This window comes from Camelus dromedarius, chromosome 36, assembly GCF_036321535.1.
Source record: "Camelus dromedarius isolate mCamDro1 chromosome 36, mCamDro1.pat, whole genome shotgun sequence".
Lineage (NCBI taxonomy): Eukaryota > Metazoa > Chordata > Mammalia > Artiodactyla > Camelidae > Camelus > Camelus dromedarius.
The window spans coordinates 11,373,936-11,386,994 of NC_087471.1; the positions used below are offsets into that span (position 1 = coordinate 11,373,936).

General features: G+C 35.2%; 1 pseudogene; it reads right to left on the bottom strand.

The window, feature by feature from the left end:
• Positions 1-10,587: 10,587 nt before the first annotated feature.
• LOC116149924 (U6 spliceosomal RNA) lies at positions 10,588-10,685 on the bottom strand (annotated as a pseudogene).
• Between the last annotated feature and the right edge of the window lie 2,374 nt (positions 10,686-13,059).

The window sequence follows — 13,059 nt, forward strand, 5'->3', positions numbered from 1 at the left end:
GAGCCCCTGACAAACAGCATGGGCACCATAGTTTCAGTAATTTTGATTATTCTGTTGCCCTAGTCCCTTGTTATTTTCTCGGTGTTGAATCATATTCTGATTTGAAAATAAGTAGATTTGTATTATTTTTTTTAGATTCCACATATAGGTGATATATATTGTTTCTCTCTCTCTCTGTCTGACTTAGTTGTAAATATTTTCTCCTGTTCCGTAGGTTGTCATTTTGTTTTGCTTAAAGTTTCCTTTGTTGTGCAAAAGTTTATAAGTTTAATTAGGTCTTCATTTGTTTATTTTCGCTTCTATGTCTATTGATTGGGTAGACTGCCCTAGGAGAATGTTGCTAAGATTTATGTCTGAAAATGTTTTGCCTATGTTTTCTTCTAGGCAGTTTATAGTATCTTGTCTTATATTTAAGTCTTTAAGCCATTTTCAGTTTATTTTTGTGTACAGTGTGAGAGTGTTCTGACTTCATTGATTTATGTGTGGCCATTCAGCTTTCCCAACACCATGTGCTTGAAGAGACTGTCGTTTCTCCATTGTACATTGTAGATAGTACATCTTGCCTCCTTTGTTGAAGATTAATTGACCGTAAGTGTGTGGGTTTATTTCTGGGCCCTCTGTTCTGTTCCATTGATCCAGAGGTCTGTTTTTGTGCCAGTACATGCTGTTTTGATTACTGTAGCTCTGGAGTGTTGTCTGAAGTGTAATGAATCTAACTCGATCATAGTGTGTGATTTTTTTTTATGTGTTGTTGGATTCTGTTTGCTGATATTTTGTTGAGGTTTTTTGCATGTATTTTCATCAACGATATTGGCCTGTTTTGGTAGTGTCTTTGCCCGGTTTTGGTATCAGGGTGATGGTGGCTTCATAGAATGAGTTTGGAAGTTTTCCCTCCTCTTCAGTCTTTTGGAAGAATTTGAGAAGGATCAGTAGGAGTTCTTTGTGTGTTTGGTAGAACTCGCCAGCGAAGCCATTTGGTCCTGGACTTTTGTTTGCAAGGAGGTTTTTTAATCTGATTCTGTTTTACTTCTAGTGATCAGTCTGTTCAAGTGATCTTTCTTCTTGATTCTGTCATAGTGAACTGTATGTTTCTAGAAATTTGTTCATTTCTAGGTTGTCCAATTTGATTCTACATAATTGTTCCTAATTCTCTTACAGATTTTTGTATTTCTGGGACATTGTTTGCAGTTTCTCCATTTTCCTTTCTTATTTTGCTTATTTGTGTCCTCTACCTGTTCTTCATTGTGAGCCTAGCCAGAGGTTTGTTTATTTTGTTTACTCTTACAAAAAACCAGCTCTTAGTTTGATTCATTTTTTCTATTTCTTAATCTCTATTTACTTCCTCCGTTCTGCTGACTTTAGGCTTTATTTGTTCTTCATTTTCTAATTCTTTTAGGTGGTGGTTGAGGTTGTTTAGTTGAGATTGTTTATAATGATTTTAAATAAATGTAAGGGGAATCATTGGTTCCACTGCCTTTGTTATAATATCAAGTTCTCCCTCTAGAGACTGCCTTACCTCCATACATAATGTCAAGTTATTGCATGGTATCTTTATGAACGTATTGCCTTGTCATGAATGCTTATATATATTCACCCACTGCCTTCTGAGTTTTGGCATGGGAAATGTGTATTTAATTTAAAATTGCAGCGTTTTCCCTGAATATAAAACTGATTTATGACTTAGAGGCAAGCTTTGATCACTCTTGCTGTCCTTACTGAAGGCAGTTTCCAAGGACGTTAGCAAGAGGTGTTCTATTGCTCTACATTGTCACATGGGCAGACGCTGCTATGAAGGACCTTTCTGTGTACATACCACATTCACAAGATGTCAAAGCAAATGTTCAGTATTCATAAATAAGCACAGAGGACATATTCCCACCATTCCCAGTTTATGGCACCTGGATTCCTAAGCAGCCAATAAATGGGGCAGGTGACATAATATAGAAATGTGAAGTAATTTATTTTGGGGTTGATACTGACCCAGGTTCATGGACTCTTTGTTTAACAGAAATTAACAAGAGGCCAGATGAGAAATTCAGGCGAGACTTTACTGGGACTCGCCCTACGGCAGGAGGGAGTAAAAACAAATGGCAGATGCTCTTGCTTGCTCCCTGAGTTGGGTGTGGTGGTGGTCAAGCTGGTTCCTTAAATGGGCTGAGGGTAGGGGCAGATCTAGTGGCAGATCAGTGGGTCGAGCCGGAGGGGTGGCGTAGGTGGGCTGCTTGCCCCATTTGGTGGTGCTGTGTCCATGGATCATGTGTAGTACCTGCTTTTGTTCCTGCCAACCCAGAAGTGGCAGTTGGGTTTTAGCCTTTGCATCTTACTGTTTAGATTTTGACTTAACTGCACATGCATGTAGTTATTTTTAGTCACATATAGTTTTTTTTTTTTGTAGTGTGTCATTTGAGGAGACCTTTGTCCAGTTGCAAGCACTGTAGTAAAGGGTCTCAGGTTTTAGTCTGTCTTGGGGTGAACTTTGACCAGTTGGAAATAGAAGACAGGCGGAATCCAGGCCGATAAATTCCCTCTCCTTTCTCTCATCCCATCCATCTCTGGATAAATTACATGGAGAAGTCATGGATCCTGAAACAGTTTCTACATGTAGCTTATTCCAAGATGCCTTTTATGGCTGAGTTTTAAACCAGCCAAGCAATTTTCTATATTTCTTTGTGGTTCTTTTTCAAACAGTAGCCACCTTAGTAACCCATCACTTGTATCTTTTAAGGCATCACTTCCTCCCTCACTTCTCTGTGCTCTCGCTCTCACTGCCTTGAGATTTTAGCTCTCATAAAGGGAATCACCAATTAATCTTCGTATCAGGCTTTTTTGAAAAAATTGAAAACCCAACAATGAAAGTTTACACAAGAGGTTATTCTAACAAGACATTCAGGATGGAATTTTTGAATTTTGCCTTCCACTTGTCTGGAAATAACAGATACCACATTACTCTGTAACCACAATGATCTCTTTCTGTCCCTCAAAAGCACAAGCATACTACCACCTCAGAGTGTTTTTATTTGCTGTTTCCTCATGCTAGAGTTCTATATTTCCAGATAAAATTTCTGTAAATTGTCTTACCTCCTTCAGATTTTGTGCAAAACGACTGCCTTAGTGAGTCTTTCCCTAGCTGCCCTAGCTACTCTAATTAAAATTGACCCCCAACTCCCAAATTGCCTTGCTTTATATATATTTTTTCTGTAATGTGTTTCATCATCTGACGTTTTATGTTCTGTTTGTGTGTGTGTGTGTGTGTGTGTGTGTGTGTGTATCTATCTTCCCCTACCAGATAATAAGCTCTACTAAACTATGGGGTTTCGCCAGTTGATCCTATCTTCTCCCAGAACCTTGCTCAATGACTGGCACAAAGAAGATATTAAAAAATTTGGTAAATGAGTAGTATTTTTGAGGCCCATCATGAAATGATTAGATGGTGCTGATACCTGAAAAATTCCCATGAGTTCTAAGTTTGGTAACCTCTGTTCAAATCCTCCTTTTCCTAATTAATCGTAAGTATTTTCATCCTCAAAAGAGGACACACATGTTCAGCAATGTTCAGTTTAGAAATAATATATATGATAACCTATCATAGTGCCTGGCACATAATAGCTAGTAAATACATGGCAGCCAGTAATAATTCTACTTTTCCTGTATATTGCAAATTCAAATGATTTTTTTCTGTCTTTCGCATGCCATTCTTGTGCACTTTGTGAGGTTTGTCAGTTACTGATGAGTCTTTCAATCCCTGGATTGTTATAATTTAAAAACTTAAAAAACTTGTTAGCTTATGAAAGCTGTCATAACTTTATAATGATGTTGTTTTTCAATGCTTCTTACAGACATGTTGTATGATGCGTCACTGCTGACAATAGTTTTCTTCCTCTAGACTTATGCGTCTATCACCAGTAGTGCATCAGTATTGAAAACAACCTCTGTGCTTTACTTGCTTAAAAAATATGTTTTTAGTTTTTCTTCTGAAGATGCACCAGTCAGTGAAAGCATATCTCATTTATATCATAGATTTAATGATCTAAATCTATGGTAATATCTAGATTCATGAAGTTAAAAGTCATGTTTCAAGAGCCTGCCAGTGTAATTTCCTTCATTTTCTCCCCTGAATTTTAAGCAATGATTTAATCCTCTTTTCAGTGTCACTAATTTAAAAGCAGATTACTAAATGAGTAGTCTCCCTTTTTCAGGTTTTAATATAATGATGTCTTAGGGAATGTCATGTAATTTTCCTGACAGGTTTAAAATGTTACTGAAAACAAGATGTGTGAATGGAAACATTTTGAAATATCATGCTATACACATTGAGTACTTGTCCTCATTTATATTCATTTTACATCTAGGGAAATCATATCTGGCATTTGGTATTTGCACATAAAAATCTTGCACATCTGTGTCAGAGCCATGCACATCCATCTACTTCTGACATTCAAGAATAAAATATTTTAATATTAGGAAGTTTAACAATTTAAAATATTTGTGCTTAGTTTTAGCTTCTTTTGACATATATGCATTAGAGAAATTTTCAAATGCATGTAGAAAGAACAATAAATTTTATTTTTAAATTATTGAGTTAAAGTACAATATCAAACATTTGTTGCTCTTTTCTTCAATTAGAATTACACTGTAATGTTTACATATCAGGTACAATGCCTTGCACTTAATAGGCTGTAGCAACATTTAATTGAAAATTTAATTTGAAGTTTTTTGTAAATGGTGAACTGAAATAGACTATCAAGATATTTTGCCAACAAAGATGGGTTTCTTCAGGATGAACAGAGTTTTAGTTCAGGATGTGCAACCATGGAGCACCACGTGCAGGTCCTTGCACATCAAGGGAAGAAGGAGGCCTTCCCAGAGAGGAAGAGAAGAGTCCATGGCTTTTCATTGGCTGGGTCCTTGGCCAGGAAAGAAGTTTTCTCCTTCCTGTTGGGCTCTGATACTGTTGCAGAGTGTGAGAGCTCCCCCTTCTGGTCTCTTAATTGAATTGAGGTTTCTGTTTGTTTATTTATTTTTTCTACAGTAACTTATTACAAAGTAGTCATCACACACAAATTATAAGGTACATATTTTTTATGGATTTGAAATAACAAATAATAACACTAAGTATGAAAAGAGATTTTTTTTTACCTGCACTCTTTATCTTCCTAGAGCTTGGAAAATATGAATACTTTTTCTGCTCTTTGAAACTTATGAACTTGGAATACTAAAGGGAACATTAGGAAATGTATTTTTAAGTAATTGAAGAGACAGGTATTTTCATATAAAAGTTAAAAAGAAACTTGCTCAGAGCAGGTGATTTTTCAGTGTAAATGGTCTCATTTTTTGCAAACATTCTATGCACAACATGTAGATACAATACATACAAGTATTCTGATCTCTGTGTATCCAGACTGTAGTTCTTTGGCAATAAATCACTGAAATATATCTGTAGTGGTATGAGAAGAAAAAGAAGCTGAATTCAGATGTAATACCCCCACAGTTAAAAACTGACGAACAGAGCTGTGAGTTTACTAATTATCATCGCCAAGTACTGAAAGCCCTGAAGTGTGGGCAGGGAGGAACGAGCACACTGAGAAGGGAAAGAGGTAAGATAGTAAGACAAGGGAGCACTAATAAAGAACAACTGGTTCCCTTTGAACTTCTAAGGATCAGAAGATACCACTTTAACTTGAAGTAAAGGATAATTTCTACATGGTTCTTGACCTAATGTAAGTGCCTGACTATATAACATCAAAGATATTTATAACAAACTGCTTATATTAGAGAAGAAAGATCGCAAATCAGCAACCTAAGATTTCACCTTAATAAGCAAGCAAAAGAACAGCAAACTAAAACCAAAGTAAAAAGGAGAAAAAATAATGAATAGTGGGGAGATCAATGAAATAGGAAACGGAAAAACTCAATTAAACCAAAAGTTGGTTCTTTTAATGGATCAGTATAATTCCAGGTTGATAAGACAATGCTATGGAAACCTTTATGTCAACAAATAAGACAAGTTAGAAGAAGTGGACAAGTGGTAGATACAAGTTACTAAAATTGACTTGGGAAAAACAGGAAGTATGATAGAGTATAATAAGAAATTAATAAGAAAATCTTTCCAGAAAGGAAATCTAAGATCATAATTCTATGAAATATTTAGAAAATGGATAATACTAAACCTTAGCATACTTTTCTAGAAAATAGAAAGGGAGCAAACATTTCCCATGACTGAATGGGTTTATACCGAATAAGCCAGGTTGATTTAACATCTGAGAATCCATTCTTGTAACACAACATAATAATAGATTAAAGGCACAGGAAAGCACGTGACCATCTCAATAGAATTGGAAAAACAATTAATAATCTAATGTACGTTCTTTAACAGTTCAAAAACAAAATGCTAAAGCAATTTATTGTTTACTGCTATATACATATGTTATTAACCTTAAAAAATGGCAAGCGAAATATTAAACATGAAATTCTTTTAAAATTTAATTTTAATTTTTAATTGAAGCATAATTAACATACAATGTTATATTAGTTTCAGGTATACAACATAATTCCATATTTGTATGCATTGTGAAATGATCACAATAAGTTAGTTAACGTGTGTCACCTTACAGTTACACTTTTTTTTCTTGTGATGAGAACTTTTAAGATCTATTCTCTTAGCAACTTCCAAATATGAAATACAGTATTATTAACCAAATCACTATGTAAGGTACATCCCCATGACTTACAAATGGAAATTTGTACCTTTTCACCCTCTTTACCCATTTTTTCCACTACCTCCCAACCCCCAACTCCCTGCCTGTGGCAACCATCGATCTGTTCTCTGTATCTCTGCTTGGCTTTGTTTTGCTTTTTCTTTGGTTTGTTTGGTTTGGTTTGATCTCACATGTAAGTGAGATCATACAGTATTTGTCTTTTTCTGACTTATTTCAATGAGCATAATGCCCTAAAAGTCCATCCATGTTTTTGAAAGTACAAGATTTCATTCTTTTTTTTGTAGCTGAATAATATTTTATTGTTTATGTATGTATTTATATATCACAATTTCTTTATCCATTTATCCATTGATGGACCTTTAGGTTGTTTGCACATCTTGGCTACTGTAAGTAATGCTGCATTGAACATTGATGTACATACATCTTTTTGAGTTAGTATTTTTGTTTTCTTGAGATGAATACCTAGAAGTAAAGTTGCTGGATCATATGATTGCTCTAAATAATTTTTTGAGGAGCCTCCATATTTTTTTCCATAGTGTCTGCACCAATTTGCATTCCACTAACAGTGCATGAGTCCCCTTTTCTCCACATCTTCACCAACCCTTGTTACTTCTTATCTTCTTGATAAGAGCCATTCTAGCAGGTATGAGGTGATATCTCATTGGTTTGATTTGCTTTTCTCTGATGATCAGTGATGTTGAATATCTTTTCGTGTACCTGTTGGCCATCTGTATGTCATTGGGAAAATGTCTATTCAGTTCTTCTGCCCATTTTTTAAATTGGATTGCTTTTTGTTTTGCTATTGAGTTATATATGAGTTCTTTATAAATTTTTAGATATTAAACTCTTATCAGATCTGCTTTGTAGATATGTTCTCCCCTTCTGTAAGTTACCTTTTCATTTTGTTGATGGTATCCTTTGCTGTGCAGAACCTTTTAAATTTTGGTGTGGTCCTACTTACTTGTTTTTGCTTTTGTTGCGTTTGCATTTTGTGTCAGATTTAAAAATTAATCACCAGGACCTGTGTCAAAGAGCTTGTTGTCTATGTTTACATCTAAGAGTTTTATGGTTTCAGGTCTTATGCTGAAATATTTAATCCATTGTGAGATAATTTTTGTATATGGTGTAAAATAGTGGTCCAGGTTCATTCTTTTGCATATGGCTTCCCAGTTTTCCCAACACCATTTATTAAGAAATTGTCCTTTCCCCTTTGTGTATTCTTGGGTCCACTTTTGTAAATTGACCATATATGCATGATTTTATTTCTGGGCTCTGTATTCTTTGTCACTGATCTGTGTGTCTGTTTTAAGGCCAATACTATAAAGTTTTGTTATAGCTTTGTAATATGGTTTTAAATTCAGGTGCATGTTGCCTCCAGAGCTTTGTTCTTCTTTTTCAAGATTGCTTTGGTTATTTGGAGTCTTTTGTGATTCCTTACCAATTTTAGGACTATTTGTTCTATTTCTGTGAAAAATGCCATTGGCGTGGGGATATTCACAATATTCTACCATTCATGAGCATGGTCTGTCTTTCCATTTATTTCTGTCTTCTTCAATTTCTTTCATTAATATCTTGTAGTTTTCAGTGTACAGGTTAAGTCTTTGACCTTCTTAGTTAAAATTATTCCTAAGTTTTTTTTTGTGTGTGAAATTGAAAATCAGATTGTTTTGTTAATTTCTCTTTCTGACAGTTTATTGTTAGTGTATAAATACACAACAGAATTTTGTGTATTGATTTAGTATACAGCAACTTTACTGAATTTATTTTTTAGTTTTAGCAGTTCTTTGCTGGGGTCTTTAGCATTTTCTGTATATAAGGTCATGTCTTGTAGTTAGTGAGGTTTTACTTATTCCTCTCCAATCAGATGCCTTTTGTTTCTTTCGCTTGCCTGATTGCTCTGGTTAGGACTTCAAATTCTACGCTGAATACAAGTGGTGATAGTAGGCATTTTTGTTTTGTTCTTGATCTTAAGGAGTAGTTTTTAGTTTTTACTATTGAGTATGATGTTAGCTGTAGTTTGTCATATATGGCCTTTTTAATGTTGAGGTACATTCCCTCTATACCCACTTTGTTGAGAATTTTTATCTTAAAGGAATGTTTAAGTTTTTCCAATGTTTTTCTACATCTCTTGAGGTGATGATACAATTTTTATACTTCATTTTGTTAATTGGGCATATCACAGTGACTGACTGGCACAGGTTCAGCCATCCATACATCTCTGGAATAAATCCCACTTGATCATGATGTTTGATCTTTTTAATGTATTGCTGAATTCAGTTTGCTAATATTTTGCTGAGTCTTTTTTGCATCTATGTACCTCAGGGATATTGCCATGTAATTTTCTTTCCTTGTGACGTCTTTGTCTTGCTTTGGTATCAGGGTGATGTTGGTCTAGTAAAATGAGTTTTTCTATAGGGTCTATATATATTCATGACTCAGTCTTAGTAGGTTGTATGTTTCTGGGAATTTGTCCATTTCTTCTAGTTTTTCAAATTTCTTCTAGTTTGTCAAATTCTTCTAGTTGTCTAGTTGGCATATAATAGTTAATAATAGTTTTGTGGTCTTTTTAAATTTCTGTGATATCAGTTGTAATGTCTCTCTTTCATTTCTAATTTTGAGTCCTCTCTAAGGGCTTGTCAATTTTATCTTTTTAGAGAAGCAGCTCTTTATTTCATTGATAGTTTCTATTGTCTTTTTAGTCTCTATTTCATTGGCTTCTGCCCTCATTTTTGTTATTTCCCTTCTTCTCCTAACGTTGGGCTTTGTTCCTCTTTCTAGTTCCCTGAGATGTAAAGTTAGGTTGTTTACTAAAGATTTTTCTAATTTTTTTTGAGGTAGGTATTTATCACTATCAACTTCCCTCTTAGAAACTGCTCCCATTTTCATTTGTCTCAAAGTACTTTTTGGTTTCTCTTTTATTTGTTCTTTGATCCATTGATTGTTGAGTAGCATGTTTTATATTCTTCACATATTTGTAAATTTTCCAATTTTCTTCATGTACTTGATTTCTAGTTTCATACCACTGTGGTCAAAAAAGTTCTTGATATGATTTCAGTCTTCTTTAGTTTATTGAGGGTTGTTTTGTGGCCTAACATATCTATTCTGGAGAATGTTCCATGTACACGTTTGAAGAATATGTTCTGCTGCTTTTGGATAGAATGCTCTGTATAACTAAGTCCATCTAACCTAATGTGTCATTTAAGGTCAGTGTTTCCTTATTGATTTTTGGTCTAGATGATCATTCATTGATGTAGATGGGGTAAGGGCCACTCCTGTTATGGTAATGCTGTCTATTTCTCCCTTTAAGTATGTTAATATTGCTTTATACATTTAGATGTTGGGCACATAAATGTTTACTAATGTTGTATCCTCTTTTTAGATTGACCCTTTTTCATCATGCAGTACTCTCTCTTAATATAGTCTGTGTTTTAAAGTCTATTTTGTCTGATATAACTATCCCAGTTTTCTTTGGTTTCCATTTCTGTGGAATATCTTCATCTCTTCACTTTTAGTCTGTGTGTGTTCTTACATCTAAAATGAGTCTCTTGTAGGCAACATGCAGATGGATCTATCTTGTTTTTTTATTCATTTAGCCACTAGATGTCTTTTGATCGGAGATTTAGTCCATTTTTATTTAAAGTAATTATAGTTATGTACTGACTGTCATTTAAAAAATCATTCTCTGGCTTTTTTGTAGTTCCTTTTTGTTTGTACTCTTCCATTGTAGTTTGATGGTTTTCTTTTGTGCTATACTTAGATTGTTTTAAAATTATCTTTTGTGTATTTACTGTAGGATTTGGTTACCATGAGGCTTACATATTATAACATATATATATCAATAGTCTATTTTAAGGTGACAACAACTAATTTTGAAAGTATAGAATGCTCCATGAATTTGCATATCATTGTTTCACAGGGGCCATGCTAATCTCTATACTGTTCCGATTTTGGTATGTGCTGAATGAGTACACAAAAGGCTTGATAGTGACTATTCCTATTAGGGAAATGGGGTTCCTTGCTATATGGAAGGGGCACAATGAAAGATACAAATTATTAATGAAGTGGTATTTCTTGAATTGGGGATTATATTTATTGTACTTTTAATATAAATTAATTGAATGATGTAAATAAAGATAATTCATGGACCTGTAAGATAGTGTTTCATTTACCGTGATTATGAGTTCAAAAAATAAAATGAAGTAAGTTGAAATCCTTTACAAAAATTGCTGCTATAAATATAGGATAAGATGATATTCCAACATAAAGAAAGAATAAAATACCTAGAGGCTGCTGAGGTCATAATATTTCAGCTATCTAATGTATGGACAGCAGAGGAAACCATAAGCAAAACAAAATGAACAGCCTACAGAATGGGAGAAGACATTTGTAAATGATGTGACTAATAGATGTTTAATTTTCAGAATATATAAACAACTCATACAACTTAATAACAACAACAAAAAAAGCAACTCAATCCAAACATGGGCAGAAGATGTAAACAAGCAATTCTCCAATGAAGCCATACAAATGGCCAATAGTCACATGAAAAAATGCTCAATATCACTAATTATCAGAGAAATGCAAGTTAAAACTACAGTGAGGTATCACCTCACACCAATCAGAATGGCCATCATTATAAAGTCCGCAAAGGATAAATGCTGGAGAGGGTGTGGAGAAAAGGGAACATTGCTAAGATTTATGTCAGGTAATGTTTGCTGATGTTTTCTTCTAGGAGATTTATAGTGCCTTATGTTTAAGTCCAAACCACCCACTGAATTCTCATCATATATTGTACTTTTTATTTTTAAAATATCCATTTGAAACTTTTGTATAAATTCCAACTCACTGAGGGTATTCTACATTCTTATATTTTGTGTATTTTCCTTCTATTTTAAAATGTATTAATCATAATTATATTTTGTCATGTACTCTTGTTCCACTGTGTGGATCATCTGACACCACTTGCAGTTTCTTCTTATTTATTCCCTTCCCTTTTTGTTCTTAGTAATAGTTCATCAGTTTTGATCCTTAGCATGTATGGCAATGTTTTATTGTGTTCAGTAATTGTGTATGAAACGCAATGGAAGCTCCAGGTAGCTGCTCTAGGGAGTTTTATCTTTCCTCTGTTAGGAAGATAGGCTGCGGAGCTGATTCCCTACATTCAGCCCTGGCTTGTGCTGGGTCAGAGTGGATGAGTTCTTAGGGAATCTTGGATTAATTCTTCTTTAGGTCTAGCTGGGCCTGCTAGACTTTCAGTTGTGAGTTTTATGTGACTCTCTTTTCTTAGCTCTGAAGGACGATAGGGGATTAGTGTCTCTCACCTAGAGGTTCACGGCACAGCTGTCCAACCTCTTGCTGCGTGCAATGTCAATGTCACATAAGTGTATTACGGGGAGATGGTACGTGAACTTGAGAGAAGACTCCTTTTACTATGGCTCGTGTCGAAAATATAACATGATTTTGGGGAGGAATGCATTGGAGATATTTCAGACTAGCTCAACAGCGCACAACAGAGCTAATTCAGCACATGTGACTTGGAGGAAAATGACTGTGGATCAGAGGCCCCTCAAGTTATGAATCTAGACCTGCGTAGTAACTAGGACCACTGGGGACTTCTCCTTCCCTCACAGAGGTCCTCTCCTGGGCTCAGATCACATCCAGCATCAGTAAGTGCTCAGGGGGGAAAATAGCTGGCATGACTCAATGTTTCGACTTTCAATTCTGAGAAAAATTGTTTCCCCTGCCTGAAATTGTGGTTCATCTCCTTCACGTTGCTTCCTTTGCTCCCTGATGTCCTCAAAATATGGTTCTTTAAATATAATTGGGATTGTCTAAGCTTTTTCCCCCTAGAGGAAACATGTTCCACCAAGATTTATATATCCTACCTAGAATTGTATCTTTTCTTACCCTATTTTTATCCTGTTTTATTGGTAAAGTTATGAAAGAGTTGAGTGGCAAGTCTTATTTTCCTCTGTTTTCAAGTCTTGAAGGAATTCCATCTTGGTATAAAACCTATTCCCAGTTTGGTAAAGGGCAGCATATTAAAAATCCAAAACCTTCTGATGTCAGACTCTGCCCTGCATTCTCCATTAGTCCATGATAAGTACAGTATCAGTCAGAATTCAGGCACAAAGAGAGAAAGCACAGCCCTGAGATAACCATGAGTTACTAACAAAGATGTGTCTGTCCCTTCCAGGACTAGAAATCAAAGGGAAGAGGTGCTGTGATGGGAACCTACACCTTTGAGGTAGATCCCGTGGATCTGGTACCTGATCCCTGAGGAGAGGGTTCCCCACCTTGGTGCTGGGACCTGGGGGATTTGGAGAAGATTCAGACGCGGGAG